The 24,000-nt window shown below is 49.2% G+C and overlaps 1 long non-coding RNA gene across 1 annotated transcript in view; it reads left to right on the top strand.

Annotated features, from left to right (window-relative positions):
• The window catches only part of LOC138852860 (uncharacterized), a 455,553-nt gene that overhangs the window by 142,931 nt on the left and 288,622 nt on the right, over positions 1-24,000 (top strand). The gene's annotated exons all lie outside the window — the stretch shown is intronic.

Raw genomic sequence — 24,000 nt, 5'->3', positions numbered from 1 at the left:
GCCAACTTACCTAAGGTGAACACACCGCCAACTTACCTAAGGTGAACACACCGCCAACTTACCTAAGGTGAACACACCGCCAACTTACCTAAGGTGAACACACCGCCAACTTACCTAAGGTGAACACACCGCCAACTTACCTAAGGTGAACACACCGCCAACTTACCTAAGGTGAACACACCGCCAACTTACCTAAGGTGAACACACCGCCAACTTACCTAAGGTGAACACACCGCCAACTTACCTAAGGTGAACACACCGCCAACTTATCTAAGGTGAACACACCGCCAACTTACCTAAGGTGAACACACCGCCAACTTACCTAAGGTGAACACACCGCCAACTTACCTAAGGTGAACACACCGCCAACTTACCTAAGGTGAACACACCGCCAACTTACCTAAGGTGAACACACCGCCAACTTACCTAAGGTGAACACACCGCCAACTTACCTAAGGTGAACACACCGCCAACTTACCTAAGGTGAACACACCGCCAACTTACCTAAGGTGAACACACCGCCAACTTACCTAAGGTGAACACACCGCCATCTTACCTAAGGTGAACACACCGCCAACTTACCTAAGGTGAACACACCGCCAACTTACCTAAGGTGAACACACCGCCAACTTACCTAAGGTGAACACACCGCCAACTTACCTAAGGTGAACACACCGCCAACTTACCTAAGGTGAACACACCGCCAACTTACCTAAGGTGAACACACCGCCAACATACCTAAGGTGAACACACCGCCAACTTACCTAAGGTGAACACACCGCCAACTTACCTAAGGTGAACACACCGCCAACTTACCTAAGGTGAACACACCGCCAACTTACCTAAGGTGAACACACCGCCAACTTACCTAAGGTGAACACACCGCCACTTACTTGAACACACCGCCAACTTTCCTAAGGTGAACACACCGCCAACTTACCTAAGGTGAACACACCGCCAACTTACCTAAGGTGAACACACCGCCAACTTACCTAAGGTGAACACACCGCCAACTTACCTAAGGTGAACACACCGCCAACTTACCTAAGGTGAACACACCGCCAACTTTCCTAAGGTGAACACACCGCCAACTTACCTAAGGTGAACACACCGCCAACTTACCTAAGGTGAACACACCGCCAACTTACCTAAGGTGAACACACCGCCAACTTACCTAAGGTGAACACACCGCCAACTTACCTAAGGTGAACACACCGCCAACTTACCTAAGGTGAACACACCGCCAACTTACCTAAGGTGAACACACCGCCAACTTACCTAAGGTGAACACACCGCCAACTTACCTAGGCCGAAAAATTAATTTCTTGGACTCAAATCTGTCAACTTACATATAACAGATATTATATACAAATAATCCTCACTTAGGAAACTAATAACGGTGTTTCACAAATATCTCGACTATTGTCAAGTCAAAATTGAATGAGAAAAGGTAATGAAGGCCCAGAATGTCAGAATAAATTATAATAAAACATAGGATTAGATCTCTTCCACCAGATGGATCAAAGACAGTTCTGTTCAGGTCTCGGTTTGTGAGAACATAAGAATAGAGGAACACTGCAGCAGGCCTACTGGCCCATACAAGGCAAGTCCTTGTCAAACCACCCCTGCCCACCCATGTAAGAACATAAGAACGGAGGAATTTAAGAAGTACAACAATGGCTCTGATACAACTTGGAGACAGAGAACAAACACAGCTGCACGAAATATGCGTTATAAAAATAATAATGGCCAGTAGACAGCAATTCCTCTGGTTCGCATATCAGTGGCGGTAGTTATAACATTTGCTGCTCCCAGGGCTGAAGAAACACCTGGGGGGTTCTGGGGGTCAACGCCCCCGCGGCAGTAGGATGCTAAGCACTCAACCTACTTTCTCCTGAAAGACGGAGACTGTGAGATCACATTCAAACCCTTAAAATATCGAATGGCTTTGGCACGCTCAAGCGTGAAGAACTACTTCAAATGCAAAGTAAGTCAATAACCTGAAACAATAAAACGAAACTTGGAGGCAAGAGATGCAACACAAACATGAGTAAGTTTTTTTTCTTTTTGCAAATGCATCTCATTCGAATAAACTACCTACGAGTGAGAAAATTCCCAGGTCTGGTGAGGCTCCCGTGAGGGTGAGAGTTGCAGCTACTGGAGGGAGGAGAGTCCAGCCTCTCCCTGCACCTCTCTCTCTACTGCTACATGGGATAAGTGTTAGGGAAATAAATGGAAGAAGTCAAAATCTTGTATTATTTACTCGAGAGGAAGCTGCATCCAGAGTTCCGAGGACAGGGAGATGAGTCGGTTTCTGAATCCTCCAGTAATAGTAGATCTTACTATATAAAACTGTTACAAAACAAGGTGATCATTCCTGGCTGGCCGAGTTCTGCTCCTATAATTTATGTGACAAAGTCAATAACCTAAAGCAATAAAAAAAAACTTCGAGGCAAGAGATATAACACAAACGTGGGTATATTATTTTTTTTTTTGGGGGGGGGGTGGCAAATGCATCTCAGTCGAATACACTACTTGTTAAAGCTCCGAGAATGTAAACAAAACAGTAATTTACAAATCAGCTGGACAAGGACTTTACTAATATAGTATTAAACGTGACACTGAAAAGGAGCCAACTGTGAGGGATGGAGTCTTGATGTTAGTTCAGTAACTACAGTACTTCAGGAAGCACAGGTAACAATGAGCTATCCAGGCCATAACAATAATAGTAGTGGTGGTAGTGGTAAAAGTAATGGTGGTAGTGCTAGATGTAATGGTGGTAGTGGTAGAAGCAATGGTGGTAGTGGTAGAAATAATGGTGGTAGTGGTAGATGTAATGGTGATAGAGGTAGATGTCATGGTGGTAGTGGTAGATGTCATGGTGGTAGTGGTAGATGTAATGGTGGTAGTGGTAGATGTAATGGTGGTAGTGGTAAAAGTTATGGTGGTAGTAGTAGAAGTAATGGTGGTAGTGGTAGAAGTAATGGTGGTAGAAGTAATGGTGATAGTGGTAGAAGAAACGGTGGTAGTGGTAGAAGTAATGGTGATAGTGGTAGAAGAAATGGTGGTAGTGGTAGAAGTAATGGTGGTAGTGGTAGAAGTAATGGTGGTAGTGGTAGATGTAATGGTGGTAGTGGTAGATGTAATGGTGGTAGTGGTAAAAGTAATGGTGGTAGTAGTAGAAGTAATGGTGGTAGTGGTAGATGTCATGGTGGTAGTGGTAAAAGTAATGGTGGTAGTGATAGAAGTAATGGTGATAGTGGTAGAAGCAATGGTGGTAGTGGTAGAAGTAATGGTGGTAGTGGTAGAAGTAATGGTGGTAGTGGTAGAAGTAATGGTGGTAGTGGTAGAAGCAATGGTGGTAGTGGTAGAAGCAATGGTGGTAGTGGTAGATGTAATGGTGGTAGTGGTAGAAGTAATGGTGGTAGTGGTAGAAGCAATGGTGGTAGTGGTAGAAGCAATGGTGGTAGTGGTAGAAGTAATGGTGGTAGTGGTAGATGTAATGGTGGTAGTGGTAGAAGTAATGGTGATAGTGGTAGAAGTAATGGTGGTAGTGGTAGAAGTAATGGTGGTAGTGGTAGAAGTAATGGTGGTAGTGGTAGAAGTAATGGTGGTAGTGGTAGATGTAATGGTGGTAGTGGTAGAAGTAATGGTGGTAGTGGTAGAAGTAATGGTGGTAGTGGTAGAAGTAAGTAAGTAATGGTGGTAGTGGTAGAAGTAATGGTGGTAGTGGTAGATGTAATGGTGGTAGTGGTAGAAGTAATGGTGGTAAGTGTAGTAGTAGATGTAATGGTGGTAGTGGTAGAAGTAATGGTGTCAGTGGTAGAAGTAATGGTGGTAGTGGTAGATGTAATGGTGGAAGTGGTAGATGTAATGGTGGTAGTGGTAGATGTAATGGTGGTAGTGGTAGAAGTAATGGTGATAGTGGTAGAAGTAATGGTGGTAGTGGTAGATGTAATGGTGGTAGTGGTAGAAGTAATGGTGGTAGTGGTAGATGTAATGGTGGAAGTAATGGTGGTAGTGGTAGAAGTAATGGTGGTAGTGGTAGAAGTAATGGTGGTAGTGGTAGATGTAATGGTGGTAGTGGTAGAAGTAATGGTGGTAGTGGTAGAAGTAATGGTGGTAGTGGTAGAAGTAATGGTGGTAGTGGTAGAAGTAATGGTGGTAGTGGTAGAAGTAATGGTGGTAGTGGTAGAAGTAATGGTGGTAGTGGTAGAAGTAATGGTGGTAGTGGTAGAAGTAATGGTGGTAGTGGTAGAAGTAATGGTGGTAGTGGTAGAAGTAATGGTGGTAGTGGTAGAAGTAATGGTGGTAGTGGTAGAAGTAATGGTGGTAGTGGTAGAAGTAATGGTGGTAGTGGTAGATGTAATGGTGGAAGTGGTGGAAGTAATGGTGGAAGTGGCAGAAGTAATGGTGGTAGTGGTAGAAGTAATGGTGGTAGTGGTAGAAGTAATGGTGGTAGTGGTAGAAGTAATGGTGGTAGTGGTAGAAGTAATGGTGGTAGTGGTAGAAGTAATGGTGGTAGTGGTAGAAGTAATGGTGGTAGTGGTAGAAGTAATGGTGGTAGTGGTAGAAGTAATGGTGGTAGTGGTAGAAGTAATGGTGGTAGTGGTAGAAGTAATGGTGGTAGTGGTAGAAGTAATGGTGGTAGTGGTAGAAGTAATGGTGGTAGTGGTAGAAGTAATGGTGGTAGTGGTAGAAGTAATGGTGGTAGTGGTAGAAGTAAAGTGGTAGAAGTAATGGTGGTAGTGGTAGAAGTAATGGTGGTAGTGGTAGAAGTAATGGTGGTAGTGGTAGAAGTAATGGTGGTAGTGGTAGAAGTAATGGTGGTAGTGGTAGTAATGGTGGTAAGTAATGGTGGTAGTGGTAGAAGTAATGGTGGTAGTGGTAGAAGTAATGGTGGTAGTGGTAGAAGTAATGGTGGTAGTGGTAGAAGTAATGGTGGTAGTGGTAGAAGTAATGGTGGTAGTGGTAGAAGTAATGGTGGTAGTGGTAGAAGTAATGGTGGTAGTGGTAGAAGTAATGGTGGTAGTGGTAGAAGTAATGGTGGTAGTGGTAGAAGTAATGGTGGTAGTCATAACAATGGCCACCAGCATCCTGGTGTTCTGCTCTGAAGCTGCCAGGATGTCACAGCATCCAGCTGCACCACAGCAACTGGAATTAAAACTATCAATATACAGTAACAGCAGCACTGGTACACACAGCCTTGTGAGTGAGAGCTGAGTAACATGACTGTTGGTGCTACCAACAGTACTCAACAATATAAACATGAGTGCTGGTACTACCAACAGTACTCAACAATATAAACATGAGTGCTGGTACTACCATCTACTTCGCTCTCTCTGCTATAACATCCATGTACGGTTTAATTTTTTTAACGTTTCGTACTGGCAGTGCCCGGAGGGAGTAGAGGGTGCGGAGAGAGCCTTCTGCTTTATTATTCTTGCCTCAATCATCTTTATACTAGTATAAAATCTTCAGTCAAGATAGAAAATAGATAATCTTTTTCCCCATGTACTCTCTCTCTCTCTCTCTCTCTCTCTCTCTCTCTCTCTCTCTCTCTCTCTCTCTCTCTCTCTCTCTCTCTCTCTCTCTCTCTCTCTCTCTCTCTCTCCTTCTAATTATTGTTGCTCATTATGTGTGGTGATGAGGTAATTTAATTTGTTAGGTGGAGGTCAGTGGAGGTTTGACCGAGGGAGGAAGAAGAGTGAGGATGTGTTGGGATATTCGGGGAGAGGTGAGGAGGAGTTGGGGATGTGTTGGGTTGGGCAGGGAGGTGCGAGGAGGAGTGTGGGATGGATTAGGCTGGGTGTGGATGAAATGGAATGATTATGAACCGGCGGGATGGGGATAGGCTGGGACTAGCCGGGAATAGTACGTAAAAGGGGGGTGGTAAGTTGAAGGATGGGTTGAGAGGTTAGAGGAAGAGTTGAGAAGGATGGGAACTGGCAAGGTTGAGGAAGAGAGAATAGAAGGGAGTCGAGGTGGAGCAGATTTAGGTTAGGCAATGTTTGTCAGGGAACAGGACAAGTGTTACAAGGACACCAGTGGAAATAAGTCACTTGGACTTTCTTGGGTTATCCCAGGTAATCTACACATGTGTTGTTGTGGTGCAATAAGATCACAGTAAACGGGTCATACCATAATATGCAGAACAACCACTGTGAAAAAATAGTGAAATTCCAAGAGCTTTCATGATTTCTCACATTAACAAGGAACTGTCCACATAATCAGTTCCTTCGATGATGTGAGAAATAACGAAAGCCGAGGAATTTCACTATTTTTTCACATTGGTTATTCTGCATTTGTGTATACCTATACCTGAGTAACCTTATAATTCTCAGTTGGAACTTTTGACCATCTGGCCGAGGCCTTCCGCTGGCTTACCGGTCCATCCCTTTAAAAATTATGGTGTCAAGCAGAGACAGAGGGCGCTCACAGGGAAATGAGAGCATTAGAGCAGAACTCTGCGTGTTGTGTTCACCTCACCTCTACGTTCCTCTCCTTGAGGGAGGTCTAAAGCCTATCTGTCCCTGATGTCCGTACTCGCCTTCCGGTCTTCTCTTTTTCTTTCCCCCATTTGTTTTTAGTGCTGCACTGCCATCTTTCGGGATCGAACTCCAGTAGCCACTTATCTAACCAAACATTCAGTTAGTTGAGTTATCTAAGCAAGACAACATGTGCGGGTTGTGGCAGTTTATTTACGAAGACGTTTCGATCCTAGAGGACTTTATTAAATCATTGATGAAGAAAGTGCGTGTGCAACACCATGTTTCTTCAGGCAACGTTTCACATGCAGCGCAGGTGAAACGTTGCATCATGAAAGATTCCAGGAGTTGCATATTTACCTCGCTGATCAACTTGTGAGCCCCGGTGTAGGACTCCTTCATGTGAGCCCCGGTGCAGGACTCCTTCATGTGAGCCCCGGTGTAGGACTCCTTCATGTGAGCCCCGGTGCAGGACTCCTTCATGTGAGCCCCGGTGTAGGACTCCTTCATGTGAGCCCCGGTGTAGGACTCCTTCATGTGAGCCCCGGTGTAGGACTCCTTCGTGTGAGCCCCCAGGACTCCTTCATGTGAGCCCCGGTGCAGGACTCCTTCATGTGAGCCCCGGTGTAGGACTCCTTCATGTGAGCCCCGGTGCAGGACTCCTTCATGTGAGCCCCGGTGCAGGACTCCTTCATGTGAGCCCCGGTGTAGGACTCCTTCATGTGAGCCCCGTGTGACTCCTTCATGTGGTGTAGCATGTGAGCCCCGGTGGAGGACTCCTTCATGTGAGCCCCGGTGTAGGACTCCTTCATGTGAGCCCCGGTGTAGGACTCCTTCATGTGAGCCCCGGTGTAGGACTCCTTCATGTGAGCCCCGGTGTAGGACTCCTTCATGTGAGCCCCCCGACTCCTTCATGTGTAGGACTCCTTCATGTGAGCCCCGGTGTAGGACTCCTTCATGTGAGCCCCGGTGTAGGACTCCTTCATGTGAGCCCCGGTGTGCAGGACTCCTTCATGTGCAGGACTCCTTCATGTGAGCCCCCGGTGTGCAGGACTCCTTCATGTGAGCCCCGGTGCAGGACTCCTTCATGGTGACTCCTTCATGTGAGCCCCTCATGTGAGCCCCCGGTGCAGGGACTCCTTCGTGTGAGCCCCGGTGCAGGACTCCTTCATGTGTGTAGGACTCCTTCATGTGAGGAGCCCCGGTGTGCAGGACTCCTTCATGTGAGCCCCGGTGTAGGACTCCTTCATGTGAGCCCCGGTGTAGGACTCCTTCATGTGAGCCCCGGTGTAGGACTCCTTCATGTGAGCCCCGGTGTAGGACTCCTTCATGTGAGCCCCGGTGTAGGACTCCTTCATGTGAGCCCCGGTGCAGGACTCCTTCATGTGAGCCCCGGTGTAGGACTCCTTCATGTGAGCCCCGGTGTAGGACTCCTTCATGTGAGCCCCGGTGCAGGACTCCTTCATGTGAGCCCCGGTGTAGGACTCCTTCATGTGAGCCCCGGTGCAGGACTCCTTCATGTGAGCAGCCCCGGTGCAGGACTCCTTCATGTGAGCCCCGGTGTAGGACTCCTTCATGTGAGCCCCGGTGTAGGACTCCTTCATGTGAGCCCCGGTGTAGGACTCCTTCATGTGAGCCCCGGTGTAGGACTCCTTTATGTGAGCCCCGGTGTAGGACTCCTTTATGTGAGCCCCGGTGTAGGACTCCTTTATGTGAGCCCCGGTGTAGGACTCCTTTATGTGAGCCCCGGTGTAGGACTCCTTTATGTGAGCTCCTTCATGTGAGCCCCGGTGTAGGACTCCTTTATGTGAGCCCCGGTGTAGGACTCCTTTATGTGAGCCCCGGTGTAGGACTCCTTCATGTGAGCCCCGGTGCAGGACTCCTTCATGTGAGCCCCGGTGTAGGACTCCTTCATGTGAGCCCCGGTGTAGGACTCCTTCATGTGAGCCCCGGTGTAGGACTCCGGTGCAGGACTCCTTCATGTGAGCCCCGGTGCAGGACTCCTTCATGTGAGCCCCGGTGCAGGACTCCTTCATGTGAGCCCCGGTGTAGGACTCCTTCATGTGAGCCCCGGTGTAGGACTCCTTCATGTGAGCCCCGGTGCAGGACTCCTTCATGTGAGCCCGGTGGGACTCCCTTTATGTGAGCCCGGAGGACTCCCCTTCCCTTTAGCCCCCTGTAGGACTCCTTCATTTAGCCCGGTGGACTCCTATGGAGCCCCCCCTGGGACTCCCAAGGGGGGCCCGGGGAGACTCCCCTTTAAGGAGGGCCCGGTGTGGACGCTTTAGGGGTAAGGGGGTAGGACTCTTCATACTGGGAGGCCCCAGGGTCAGGACTCCTTTTGCGGGCCCCGGGTGGACTCCCTTTATTTAGCCCCGGTGAGGGCTCCCTTTATTTTGAGCCCTGAGGACCCCCTTTATGTGAACCCCCCTGAGGGCTTTAGTGAGCCCCCGGGGGACTCCATGTGAGGCCCCTGGGACTCCCATGTGAGCCCCGGTGGGACTCCTTTATGTGAGCCCCCTGTTTGGGCTGTTTAAATTTAGCCCCGGGAGGGCTCCCTGTGAGCCCGGGGTTGGGGCTCATTTTAGCCCTTGGGGGGAGGAACTTTTTGTAGGCCCGGTGCAGGACTCCCTTTATGTGAGCCCGGTGTAGGGCCCCGCTTTATGTGAGCCCCCTGTAGGAAATCCCTTTTTTTTAGGGCCCCCTGTGGGGCTCCCTTTTTTTTGGGGCCCCGGTGTAGGACTCCCTTTTTTTTAGCCCCCCCTGGGGAAATCCTTTTTTTGAGCCCCGGTGTGGGGCTCCTTCCCTGTGAGCCCGGGTGTTTTGGGACCCTTCCTTCATGAGCCCCGGTGTAGGACTCCCTTTATGTTTAGCCCCGGGAGGGCTCCCTTTATTTAGCCCCGGTGTGGGACCCCTTTCCTTTTGAGCCCCCGGGGGACTCCTTCCCTGTGACCCCGGGGCAGGGGCTCCCTTTATGTGAGCCCCGGTGAGGGGCTTTCCCTGTGAGCCCCCGGTGTAGGACTTCCCTTCCCTGTGAGCCCCGGTGTGGGATCCTTTTAAGGGGGGCCCCGGTGGGACTTTCCCCTTTAGCCCGGTGTAGGATCCTTTTATTTAGCCCCGGTGCAGGACTCCCTTTTATGTGACCCCCGGTTGGGCTCTTCATGGGGCCCCTGTAAAGGGCTCCCTTTATGTGAGCCCCCTGGGGACTCCCTTTATGTGAGCCCCGGTGTGGGGGCTCTTCATGTGAGCCCCGGGGAGGACTCCCTTTATGTGGGGCCCCTGAGGACTTTTTTCATGGCCCCTTGGGTAGGAAAATCCCTTTATGTGAGCCCCGGTGAGGACTCCCTTTATGTGAGCCCTTCCCGAGGTGGGAGGACTCCCTTTATGACCCGGTAGACTCCTTTATGTGAGCCCGGTGAGGACTCCCCGGTAGGACTCCCTTTATGTGAGGCCCCGGGCAGGACTCCCCTTTATGTGAGCCCCGGTGCAGGGCTCCTTCATGTGACCCCCGGGGCAGGGCTTTTCCCTTTAATGTGAAGGCCCCAAATGGGGAGGGCTCCTTCATGTGAGCCCTGGAGACTCCTTCATGTGAGCCCCCGGGGCAGGGCCCCCTTCATGTGAGCCCCTGGGACTCCTTCATGGGGCCCCCGGGGAGGACTCCTTCATGTGAGCCCCGGTGGGCTCCTTCATGTGAGCCCCGGGGTAGGACTCCTTCATGTGAGCCCCGGTGGAGGACTCCTTCATGGAGGGCCCCGGGGTAAAACTTTTTCATGTTTAGCCCCGGTGAGGGCTCCTTCATGGAGCCCGGGGGTGGGGCTCCCTTTTTGAGCCCCGGGGCAGGACTCCCCTTTATGTGGGGCCCGTGCAGGACTCCTTCATGTGACCCCTGAGGACTCCTTCATGTGAGCCCCGGTGAGGACTCCTTTATGTGAGCCCCTGGGGGACTCCCCTTTATTTAGCCCCCCGGGGGGACTTTTATGTGAGCCCGGTGCAGGACTCCTTTATGTGAGCCCCGGTGTAGGACTCCCTTTATTTAGCCCCGGTGAGGGGCTCCTTTATGTGAGCCCCGGTGCAGGACTCCTTCATGTGAGCCCCGGGGGTGGACTCCCTTTATTTAGCCCCGGGAGGACTCCTTCATGTGAGCCCCTGGCAGGGGCCCCCTTCATTTGGGCCCTGCAGGGCTCCTTCCCCTAAGGCCCCAGTGGCCCGGAACTCCTTCCCTTGAGCCCTGCAGGACTCCTTCATTTAGCCCCGGGGGGACTCCTTGGTGAGCCCGGGGCAGGACTCCTTCATGTGAGCCCCGGGGGGACTCCCCAGCCCCCCACCCCAGTGGCCCTTAGGACTCCATTTTGGGGCCCCGGGGGCAGGACTTTTCCCTTTATGGAGCCCTGCAGGACTCCCTTCATAGGCCCCCGCAGGCTCCTTCAAGGGGGAGCCCCGGTGCCGGACTCCCTTTAATGAGCCCCGGTGGGGCTCTTCATGTGAGCCCGGGGAGACTCCTTCATGTGGGGCCCAACCCCGTGGCCCAGAGGGGCCTTCCTTCAATGTTTTAGCCCCGGCGGGGCTCCTTCAAATGTTTTAGCCCCCGGGGAGGACTCCTTCATGGTTTAAAGGCCCCGGGGGGGCCTTCATGTGAGCCCCGGTGCAGGACTCCTTCATGTGAGCCCCGGTGCAGGACTCTTCATGTGAGCCCCGGTGCAGGATGTGAGCCCCGGTGCAGGACTCCTTCATGTGAGCCCCGGTGCAGGACTCCTTCATGTGAGCCCCGGTGCAGGACTCCTTCATGTCCTTCCTTCATGTGAGCCCCGGTGTAGGACTCCTTCATGTGAGCCCCGGTGCAGGACTCCTTCATGTGAGCCCCGGTGCAGGACTCCTTCATGTGAGCCCGGTGCAGGACTCCTTCATGTGCCCCGGTGTAGGACTCCTTCATGTGATGACTCCTTCATATGAGCCCCGGTGCAGGACTCCTTCATGTGAGCCCCGGTGACTCCTTCAGTGACGGTGCAGGACTCCTTCATGTGAGCCCCGGTGCAGGACTCCTTCATGTGAGCCCCGGTGTAGGACTCCTTCATGTGAGCCCCGGTGCAGGACTCCTTCATGTGAGCCCCGGTGCAGGATTCCTTCATGTGAGCCCCGGTGCAGGACTCCTTCATGTGAGCCCCGGTGCAGGACTCCTTCATGTGAGCCCCGGTGCAGGACTCCTTCATGTGAGCCCTGGTGCAGGATTCCTTCATGTGAGCCCCGGTGCAGGATTCCTTCATGTGAGCCCCGGTGCAGGACTCCGTCATGTGAGCCCCGGTGCAGGACTCCTTCCTGTGAGCCCCAGTGAAGGACTCCTTCATGTGAGCAGCCCCGGTGCAGGACTCCTTCATGTGAGCCCCGGTGCAGGACTCCTTCATGTGAGCAGCCCCGGTGCAGGACTCCTTCATGTGAGCCCCGGTGCAGGACTCCTTCATGTGAGCCCCGGTGAGCAGCCCCGGTGCAGGACTCCTTCATGTGAGCCCCGGTGCAGGACTCCTTCATTTGATCCCCGGTTCAGGACTCCTTCATGTGAGCAGCCCCGGTGCAGGACTCCTTCATGTGAGCCCCGGTGCAGGACTCCTTCATGTGAGCCCCGGTGCAGGACTCCTTCATGTGAGCCCCGGTGCAGGACTCCTTCATGTGAGCCCCGGTGCAGGACTCCTTCATGTGAGCCCCGGTGCAGGACTCCTTCATGTGAGCAGCCCCGGTGCAGGACTCCTTCATGTGAGCCCCGGTGCAGGACTCCTTCATGTGAGCCCTGTGAAGGACTCCGACATACATACAATACCATAATCCCTATACTGTGTCTTATTTACATATTGTCAGTAAATGCCACCATTATATTACCTGTCAAGCTCACGCTATAATTTTCTCCTACCTCACTTTTCTGTCCTCATTAATTTCACGACTTGCGTGACCAGAGGTAGATTGAACACCATCTTTCTTGGGCAGCTCATTTATAAATGCCAGGTAAGGTAGGAGTGTCCATCCTTGTGGAACCCCACTTGTCATACTTATCCTTCCTGATCCTTCATCCCGGATTATCACCCTCTGTCTCCTTCATAGAGATTCTTTGAAGCACTGTACCGACATTCCTGTTACCACTGTTTGTGGTTCAGCTTTCAATGCTGTCTGGCAGTCCCGGAAAATGCAGTCAACCCACCCTGTTTTTAAGTAAAAGGACACAAGTGTAACTAGTGAGACATTTTATTATGGCAAGGTTTCGCTTTCCAGGAGCTTTATCAAGCCGTTACCGGCTTGATAAAGCTCCTGGAGAGCGAAACCTTGAATAAAGATTCCCATATGCTGCATAAGTGTCTCAATCTTCAACTTGTCGGTTTTTCAAACCATTCATCACAACTGTCAGACACTGCAGCATCATGGGATCTTGTTACGAAGAATTCTTCAACACTTGTTCAACCTTTGGACGAAGACCTACTTCGACTAGTGGATGGTACCACTATGACCCCGCCTCCACCTGCTTCACCTCACCTCACTACAGTATATAAGCCACGTCTACGGCCCTATGCTGTACATTCTACAAGATTGATGGACTGAACACATCGACTCCAGGTTGAGGGACTGATTACCTCATTCTCCTCCTCTCCTTACGCCTTCCTCTTTGTATTGGACTGATGAAGCCACTGTGTGGCGAAACGTTTCCTGAATAAAGATTCCCATATGCTGCATAAGTGTCTCAATCTTCAACTTGTCGGTTTTTCAAACCATTCATCACAAGAAACCTTGCCATAATGAAATGCCACATCAGTTGCACTTGTGTCCTCTTACCTAGCATGTTATCGGTAATTCTACCAACATTAACACCCTTTTTTTGGCTGCTTTGTTTTGTGTGAGTGTTAGGGAGGAGCTGCTGCTGAGAGGGGATTATCCATCACTGAACCTCTGATGACTGTGCCCGTGTTCATCAATGGTTCAGAGAACCGACAAGTTGGTCAATTAGACACATGTGCAACACTTGGGTAACTTTATTGTGGAAACGTTTCGCCACACAGTGGCTTCATCAGTCCATACAAAGGAGAATGGTGAAGATGATAAGGAATTTGAGGTAATCAGTGCCTCAGCCTGGAGTCGATGGACATCAAACCTGAAAAGTCTGATCGACTAATTACATCGACTCCAGGCTGAGGGACTGATTACCTCAAACTCCTTCTGATCTTCACCATTCTTCTTTGTAATGGACTGACGAAGCCACTGTGTGGCGAAACGTTTCCACAATAAAGTTCCGCTCCTTCGCTACTCTCCTGGCTCCGTTACTCAGTAATGATGTAAAACGTTGACAAAACAGACAAGTTGAACAATGAGACAATTTAGCAGTGTCTGAGGAAGCTTTATCATATAGGGTTGCTGAGAGTATGTGTGTCGTTGTTACCTGCTTGTCTTCTTGCTGGAGGAGATGATCTTTTCAAGACTCTGGCATCTCCCAGCGAGGAAGGGTGACCCAAGCCAGAAAAAGAAAGCATGTTCACCATTATTGATTCAACTGCTCTCTTGCCTGAAGTGCGAAGACGTTATAATCCAGATGACACTCCCACCTGCAACATCCCCTACCTCTCCCACCTGCAACATCCCCTACCTCTCCCACCTGCAACATCCCCTACCTCTCCCACCTGCAACATCCCCTACCTCTCCCACCTGCAACATCCCCTACCTCTCCCACCTGCAACATCCCCTACCTCTCCCACCTGCAACATCCCCTACCTCTCCCACCTGCAACATCCCCTACCTCTCCCACCTGCAACATCCCCTACCTCTCCCACCTGCAACATCCCCCACCTCTCCCACCTGCAACATCTCCTAGCTCTCCCACCTGCAACATCCGCTACCTCTCCCACCTGCAACATCCCCACCTCTCCCACCTGCAACATTCCCCACCTCTCCCACCCGCAACATCTCCTAGCTCTCCCACCTGCAACATCCCCTACCTCTCCCACCTGCAACATCCCCTACCTCTCCCACCTGCAACATCCCCTAACTCTCCCACCTGCAACATCCCCTACCTCTCCCACCTGCAACATCCCCTACCTCTCCCACCTGCAACATATCCGACCTCTCCCACCTGCAACATCCCCTACCTCTCCCACCTGCAACATCCCCCACCTCTCCCACCTGCAACATCCCCACCTCTCCCCTGCAACATCCGCTACATCTCCTCCCTGCAACATCCTCTACCTCTCCCACCTGCAACATCCCCCACCTCTCCCACCTGCAACATCCCCCACCTCTCCCACCTGCAACATCTCCTACCTCTCCCACCTGCAACATCCGCTACCTCTCCCACCTGCAACATTCCCCACCTCTCCAACCTGCAACATCCTCTACCTCTCCCACCTGCAACATTCCCCACCTCTCCCACCTGCAACATCCCCTACCTCTCCCACCTGCAACATCCCCGACCTCTCCCACCTGCAACATCCCCTACCTCTCCCACCTGCAACATTCCCCACCTCTCCCACCTGCAACATCCCCACCTCTCCCACCTGCAACATCCCCCACCTCTCCCACCTGCAACATCCCCACCTCTCCCCTGCAACATCCGCTACCTCTCCTCCCTGCAACATCCTCTACCTCTCCCACCTGCAACATCCCCCACCTCTCCCACCTGCAACATTCCCCACCTCTCCCACCCGCAACATCTCCTACCTCGGCATTTTACCATTCGGATCCAGCCAGTGGTTCTGTTTCCTCAGTCAGAACCCCACGAGGACGCTTTGTCTATGTTATATTCAGTTCTCTCTGTAGTTACTTCAGTACTCTCCTTGTTACGTGGACTGAATGTTCTCACTTCTATTCTGTCTATTAGTCTCTCTGTGGTGTTGTCAATGACTCGGAACATAATCCAACTCTTAATCTTGTCTTTAGTTTCTCAGGTACTTCCTTGTCATTCCTCGTGAGCTCTCCTCCTTCCTTCTTTAATCACCTTACCTGGTCTTACCCTCTTGTCTTCCTTCTGGTGTGACTGGAGAGCTGATAGTGAGAGTCTAACAGGTGATGATGATGGAGGGATAGTGAGAATTTAGAGAATAGTGTGAGCCGTGTTTCGTTGATACCTTTCTTTTTTCTCTCTCTCTCTCTCTCTCTCTCTCTCTCTCTCTCTCTCTCTCTCTCTCTCTCTCTCTCTCTCTCCACACCAGTGTGTAGCAGCTGTAGGCAAATATTCTAAACCAAAAAAAAGGTTTAACTGTTAATCTCAACTGCTGCTACAGTCGCAATTTATGAGAAAAATTATACAAAACCTCATTGTTTTATTAGAAGCATTAAACCTTAACATTTGTTCGTGTTATTTACATGCATATTTTAGCTAAAAAAAATTGAAGTACGTCAGAAGAGGCGTCAGTTTGTTCTGAAAATTCAAAATAACAATAATGTGCTGGGAATTGTAGGAAAATACTGATGAATGTGGGAAGTTAATATGTCTTAGAAGGAATTTTTGCCGAATAGGTTAAACTTGGGATTTTGGATTTAGCAACGCTCTTCTTGCCGAATAAGGCAAGCTGAAATTTGTGTATGCAATAATTTCGCAAAAATCATTCTGAGCCTAACGAAAAAAAATATATTTCATTGTATTTGTTTATTGTTAAATTATTGTAAACTTATGTAAAATATATTTAGTTGGATTAGGCTAAATTAAATTGCGCTTGTTGTAATAAGGTTAGATAAGTTTTCTAAGGTTCTTTTGGTACAAAATTATTAATTTTTATATTAACATAAATTAAAAAATGTATCTTTAAACGTATGAGAGAAAATTTCAGAAATGACTTAATTTTAAAGGAGTTCTTGTTAATTGACCAGTTTTACCTATTCGGCACGACATACACACACACGCGCACACATACACACACACGCGCAAACATACACACACACGCGCACACACACACAAACACATACACACACACATACACACACATACACATCACACAACACAAAACACACATAAAAATACACAACACACACACACAAAACAACCACACACACCACACACACACACAACACACACATACACACACATACACACACCAAAACACACACATACACACACATCAACACACACACACACACATAACACACATAAAACACACCACACACACACACACACACACACACACACACACACACAACACACAAAATACACACCAACCCACAACACACACAAACCCCACACACACACCACACAACACACACACACAACCCACACATACACACACACACCACACAACAACACACACATACACACACACAAAACACACAACACACCCACACACATACACACATACACACAACCCCACACACATACACACAAACACACACCACACACACATCCACCTAAAAAACACCACACACATACACACACATACACACACCCACACACACATACACACAAAAAACACACACTAAAAACAAAAACACAACACACACATAAACCCTACAAACCCCCCACATACACACACATACACACGCCCCCTTTCATGCCCTTTTGTCTCCCCCTTCCGTCTTTTTTTTTCTATTATTTTCTCCTTCCCCTTAATCACCCCTTTTAGGGTTTTATTTCAAGAAAAAAAAACCTTCCCCCCAGCCTTTATCAATCTCTCTCTCTCTCGCTCTCGCTCTCTCTCTCTCTCTCTCTCTCTCTCTCTCCTTCCCAAAAAGGAAAAACCACACTGCCTGGGAATGAAACCTAGGTAATAAATTTGTTTCTCCCCCTCCCTTCCTCCCCTGTCCCCCCCCCCGTCCCCCCCCCCCGTCCCCCTTCCCGTCCCCCCCCCTCCCCCCCCCCGTCCCCCCCCGTCCCCCCCCCTCCCCCCTCCCCGTCCCCCCCCCCCCCCCTCCCCGTCCCCCCCCCCGTCCTCCCCGTCCCCCCCCCGTCCTCCCCCGTCCCCTCCCCCCTCCCCCCCCCGTCCCCCTCCCGTCCCCCCCCCCCGTCCCCTCCCCGTCCCCCCCCCGTCCCTCCCCGTCCCCCCCGTCCCCCTCCCCGTCCCCCCTGTCCCCCCCCCGTCCCCCCCCCGTCCCCCCCCCGTCCTCCCGTCCCCCCCCCCGTCCCCCCCCGCCCCCCCCGTCCCCTCCCCCCCTTCCCCCCGTCCCCTCCCCGTCCCCCTCCCCCCGTCCCCCCCCGTCCCTCCCACGTCCCCTCCGTCCCCCTTCCCCCCTCCCTCCCGCCCCTGTCCCCTCCCCCCTCCCCCCCCCGTCCCCCCCCCGTCCCCCCCCCGCCCCCCCCCCGTCCCCCCCCCCTCCCCTCCCCGTCCCCCCCCGTCCCCTCCCCCCTTCCTTTCCCCCCCCCCATCCCTACTGTTACCCCCTCCTTTCCCCTCCCCCTTTCCTCTATTTTCCCCAAAAAAAAACCCCCCTGGTTTTTCCCTTTTCCCACCCTCCCTCCCTTTTCACCTTTTTCCCCTTTTTTCCTCCTCCCTTTCTTCCTTTTCTCCCCTCTCTTCCCTTCCCTTCCTCCCTCCTCTCTCTCTCCTCCCCCTCTCTCCCCTCTCCCTTCTCTCCCCTTTTTTCTCTCTCTCTTTCCTCCTCCCTTTCCTCCTCCCCCTCCCCTCCTCCCTATTTTCTCCCCACAGCTTTTACACACACACACACACACACCACACACACACACACACACACACACACACACACCACCACACACACACCACACACATATATATATATATATATATAATATATATATATATATATATATATATATATATTTATATATATATATATATATATATATATATATATATATAACCTTGTCAGGTTTTTCGATAATTAATAAAACAATTAACAGCACTGCTGGCGTTTTAATGTGATGTTACAGTGGTGGTGTTGTACTGTGTATGGTGATGTCACAGTGGTGTTGTAGTGTGTATGGTGATGTCACAGTGGTGTTGCAGCGTGTATGGTGATGTCACAGTAGTGGGGTTGTAGTGTGTATGGTGATGTCACAGTGGTGGTGGTGTTGTGGATATGGTGATGTCACAGTGGTGGTGTTGTAGTGGTTGTAGTGTGTATGGTGATGTCACACTGGTGGTGTTGCAATGTGTATGGTGATGTCACAGTGGTGGTGTTGTAGTGTGTATGGTGATGTCACAGTGGTGGTGTTGTAGTGTGAATTGTGATGTCACAGTGGTGGTGTTCTAGTATTTATAGTGATGGCACAGTGGTGGCGGTGTAGTGCGTATAGTGATGTCACAGTGGTGATGTTGTAGTGTGAATTGTGATTTCACAGTGGTGGTGTTCTAGTGTGTATGGTGATGTCACAAGGGTGGTGTTGTAGTGTGTATGGTGATGTCACAGTGGTGGTGTTGTAATGTGTATGGTGATGTCACAGTGGTGGTGCTGTAGTGTGAATTGTGATGGCACAGTGGTGGTGTTGCAGTGTGTATGGTGATGTCACAGTGGTGGTGTTGTAATGTATATGGTGATGTCACAGTGGTGGTGTTGTAGTGTGTATGATGATGTCACAGTGGTAGTATTGTAGTTTGTATGGTGATGTCACAGTGGTGGCGTTGTAATGTGTATGGTGATGTCACAGTGGTGGCGTTGTAGTGTGCATGGTGATGTCACAGTGGTGGTGTTGCAGTGAGTATGGTGATGTCACAGTGGTGGTGGTGTTGTAGTATATATGGTGATGTCACAGTGGTGGTGTTGTAGTGTGAATTGTGATATCACAGTGGTGGTGGTGTAGTGTGTATGGTGATGTCACAGTGGTGGTGTTGTAGTGTGTATTGTGATGTCACTGTGACGGTGTTGTAGTGTGTATGGTGATGTCACAGTTGTGGTATTGTAGTTTTTATGGTGATGTCACAGTGGTGGCGTTGTAGTGTGTATGGTGATGTCACAATGGTGGCGTTGTAGTGTGTATGGTGGTGTCACAGTGGTGGCGTTGTAGTGTGTATGGTGATGTCACAGTGGAGGCGTTGTAGTGTGTATAGTGATGTCACAGTGGTGTTGTAGTGTGTATGGTGATGTCGCAGTGGTGGTATTGTAGTTTGTATGGTGATGTCACAGTGGTGGCGTTGTAGTGTGTATGGTGATGTCACAGTAGTGGTGTTGTAGTGTGTAGTGTGATGTCACAGTGGTGGCGTTGTAGTGTGTATGGTGATGTCACAGTAGTGGTGTTGTAGTTTGTATTGTGATGTCACAGTGGTGGCGTTGTAGTGTGTATGGTGATGTCACAGTGGTGGCGTTGTAGTGTGTATGGTGATGTCACAGTTTTGACATCACCATACATCCTATCTCTTTTAACACTTCCATATCTTCTTTCTTCTCCTCACCTCTCTTCCGTCTCTTCTCCCCTCACCCTCCTCTCTCTCTCTCCCTCCTTCCCCTCCATCCTCCACCTCCTCATTCTTCCTCTTCTTCCCGCTCTCTTCTCTACCTCATATTTTCAGAGGCAAATTTGGGAGGTGCAAAGATGTAAATTGTCACCCGAACTATGCATGCTGACGAACCTGCATCACATGTAACCCCTTCCCAGGAGAGAGTGAGAGAGTGAGATAGAGAGAGGGGGGAGAGAAAGGGAGAGGGGGGAGAGAAAGAGAGAGGGAGGGGGAGAGAGATGGATGGAAGCTGACCTAATGTTATTTAATGTTCGATTTTAAACCTACAGGGTGTTTCAAAACGTTGGACTCCAATCTCTAAGCAGTTTGCTTTGAAACTGGGTGCATCATTTTGGAACATCCTGTAGTCTTGTAGTCACTCGTGCCACTGATGTACCAACTCTATCTTCTCTCTCTCTCTTTCACTCTCTCTCTTTCTCTCTCTTTAACTAAAACACATCACAATTTCTTTTCAGATGTCTGAACTTCAGGTAATAAAGTGTTTTAAAAACATTCCAAAAGCCTTCTAAGGTTTCCAGGTGTTTTAAAAGGTTTCCAGGTGCTTTAAAAGGTTTCCAGGTGTTTTAAAAGGTTTCCAGGTGCTTTAAAAGGTTTCCAGGTGTTTTAAAAGGTTTCCAGGTGTTTTAAAAGGTTTCCAGGTGCTTTAAAAGGTTTCCAGGTGTTTTAAAAGGTTACAAGGTGCTTTAAAAGGTTTCCAGGTGTTTTAAAAGGTTTCCAGGTGTTTTAAAAAGTTTCCAGGTGTTTTGAAAGGTTTCCAGGTGTTTTAAAAGGTTTCCAGGTGCTTTAAAAGGTTTCCAGGTGTTTTAAAAGGTTTCCAGGTGCTTTAAAAGGTTTCCAGGTGTTTTAAAAGGTTTCCAGGTGTTTTAAAAGGTTTCCAGGTGTTTTAAAAGGTTTCCAGGTGCTTTAAAAGGTTTCTAGGTGTTTTAAAAGGTTACTAGGTGCTTTAAAAGGTTTCCAGGTGTTTTAAAAGGTTTCCAGGTGCTTTAAAAGGTTTACAGGTATTTTAAAAGGTTTTCAAATATCTTAAAAAGTTTCTAGATGCCCTAAAAACTTCCAGGTGTCTTAAAAGATTTTCAGGAGTTTTAAAGGTTTCCATTTGTTTTAAAAGGCTTTCAGGCGTCTTAAAAGGTTTCCAGACATCTTAAAAGGCTCTCAGATCCCTTAAAACTATTTCAAAAAGGAAAAACGCGTCGAGAAAAAACGCGTCGAGAAAAAACGCGTCGAGAAAAAAAGCGTCGAGAAAAAACGCGTCGAGAAATCCTAAGAGGTTTTCGGGACTTTTCTTTAAATAAGAAACTTTTACTACTATTTCGAGAGCTTCGAATACCATCTTCCATATATTTTAAAAGTCTTCGAATCATTCAGAAGGTTTTGAAGAGTCTTGAATCTCTAGCAGACGTGTTGAAAACTTATGTTTGGACGGCTGGGTGGATAGTTTGCTGGGGTAGTGCCAATGGTGCCATTAGTAACTACCATCACTCGTGCCAACAGTAACTACCATTACTGGTGCCACTAGTAACTACCACCAACCACTGGTGCTTCTTTAAATATCCGTACATATTAAGAAGTCTATAGACAGTTCCTGGGTAGCTTCGACACACCAGTAGGACTATAGACAGCTCCTGGGTAGCCTCGCACACATTGACAGGGCTAGAGATAGCTCCTAGGTAGCCTCGACTGGACCAGATCTGAACTCATCAGATTCTCAGTTGCGAGAATCAACGGCTACAGAAACGTAAATAGACATCATCAAACTTACGAACGTGTGGAGAATTAGACACATGTGCAACCTCTGGGTATCTTCATGTGTAGCCATTTTGCCAACCAGTGGCTTTATCAGTACAGTACAAGGACACATGATAAGAAGATTGTAGAATATATACAAGAAAATGAGGCATTCAGACCCTCAATTTTGAAGTTGGTGAAGATCACCGTAGTCTTGAAGATTACTGTGATCTTCACCAACTCGAAGACTGAGGGACTGATTGCTTTATGGTACAACTACTCTGCTCCCTCAGTAATTCACATCTTCGTCTCTCCGGGAATTAGCTCAACGAGATCAAGAACATCAACATCAAAAACAAAACACTCGGTAGTCTAGGCATGACCTCCTTCTTCACCAGAGTCCACACACACACCGAACCATTGATTTATTACATCGCAAACTAAGGTCGAACATGGACCTGCCTGTACCTTGCCAAGATTTCGTGAAACTAACTGAAGTCTCCATGACCTTCAATAGTTTTTCTATTGGTAATATTTTTCTTTTACAGATGGTATAGCTACGGGCTCACAGATCGTTGCAGCGTTGGCGAATCTGTATTTGGAATCACTAGAGGCCGAGAGATTCACCAGTATTCTTGACGTCAGGGTGATTCTCGTGGAGGGGAACTTGTAGTCGCGGGGAAGTTCTTAGTTTAATTCCAGATGACGCACGCATGGCAGGAACGGTAGCAGTCTAGAAGCCAGTCAGCCATGGAGCAGAAGGGTATAAGTGGTTGCCAGGAAGGTCGAGGTGTGAGAGAGAGGTCTAGTTGAACAAACGTAGCTGAGCCAACTGGATGGGTAGACTATGGCTGGACATGAACACCTACAGAAGTATAGAATAACAACTCCTTACACTGGAATCACTTTGCCTGACTTTTTTTTTGTTTTTGTTTTATGCTGAGTAATTTACACTATGTACGATAATTGCACTTATGTGTACCTGGGCCTAAATAAACTTACCAATTCTGAGTTGCTGGGTTAAGACTGTCTACCCTTGTTTGTCGACTGGTTCCACTTAGACGCTCGAGAGTCAGCTGGTCCTTCTTAGACACTTGAGCGTCAGCTGGTCCTTCTTAGACACTTGAGCGTCAGCTGGTCCTTCTCAAGCTCTACTTGGCCAGACGATAACTCTACCCTGGAGATCTATGATGACAGGGGAGTTAAGTCAGGGAAGAGGAACGCGACTCGTAGCGTGCCAGGAAGTGGGTGATATGCTTGGCATTACACCCGCCACACTGAGCACCTTCCTGGTGACCTGGTCACCCGCCACTACCCATCATATTCCCGGTGGCTACTAGTTGATCCATGTAAATACTCTCTATTACTTCCCTGCCAGCTCTTCTACTCTGTGGATCAATTTCCGGGGTGATGCAGTGTTGATTGCCTTCCTAAAGTCCAAGAAATTGCAGCCAATCCGTCCTCTTCACTCTTGCTTGATGTCCAACATTCTGTCAGAGACTTCCATCCACTTTCGTACGCACTCTTCTTGCTGTCCTCAACTGTTTGTACACATAAATAGTTCAGAGAACAGACAAGGTGATAAATTAAACACATGTGCAACACCTGTGTGTCTTTATTAAAGAAACGTTTCGCACCACAGTGGCTTCATCAGTCCTATACAAAGACTGATGAAACCACTGTGTGGCGAGACGTTTCTTCAATAAAGATACCCAGGTGTTGCACATGTGTCTAATTTATCACCTGTTTGTACCTTGCAGGGGTCGAATCACAGATCCTGGCTAGTCTTCTTTGGCAACTTCTATACCTCTGCACCTAGGATTTCTCTCCTCTATAGCCCTAACATACGTACTCTTGAAGCTGTGTATAGCGTTTCCCAACACCTGTTATGTGTGTGTGTGTGTGTGTGTGTGTGTGTGTGTGTGTGTGTACTCACCTATTTGTACTCACCTATTTGTGGTTGCAGGGGTCGAGTCCTAGCTCCTGGCCCCGCCTCTTCACCGGTTGCTACTAGGCCCTCTCTCTCCCCGCTCCATGAGCTTTATCAAACCTCGTCTTAAAACTGTGTATGGTTCCTGCCTCCACTACGTCATTTTCTAGGCTATTCCACTGCCTTACAACTCTATGACTGAAGAAATACTTCCTACTATCTCTCTGACTCATTTGTGTCTTCAACTTCCAATTGTGGCCTCTTGTTTCTGTGTCCCCTCCCTGGAACATCCTGTCTTTGTCCACCTTGTCTATTCCACGCAGTATTTTATATATCGTTATCATGTCTCCCCTGACCCTCCTGTCCTCCAGTGTGGTCAGGCCGATTTTCCTTAATCTTTCCTCATAGGACATTCCCCTTAGCTCTGGAACTAACCTTGTGTGTGTGTATGTGTGTGTGTGTGTGTACTCACCTCATTTAATTGTAGCTGCAG

This window comes from Cherax quadricarinatus, chromosome 1 (assembly GCF_038502225.1).
Source record: "Cherax quadricarinatus isolate ZL_2023a chromosome 1, ASM3850222v1, whole genome shotgun sequence".
Taxonomy (NCBI): Eukaryota; Metazoa; Arthropoda; class Malacostraca; order Decapoda; family Parastacidae; genus Cherax; species Cherax quadricarinatus.
This window is presented reverse-complemented; position numbering and strand designations above follow the sequence as displayed.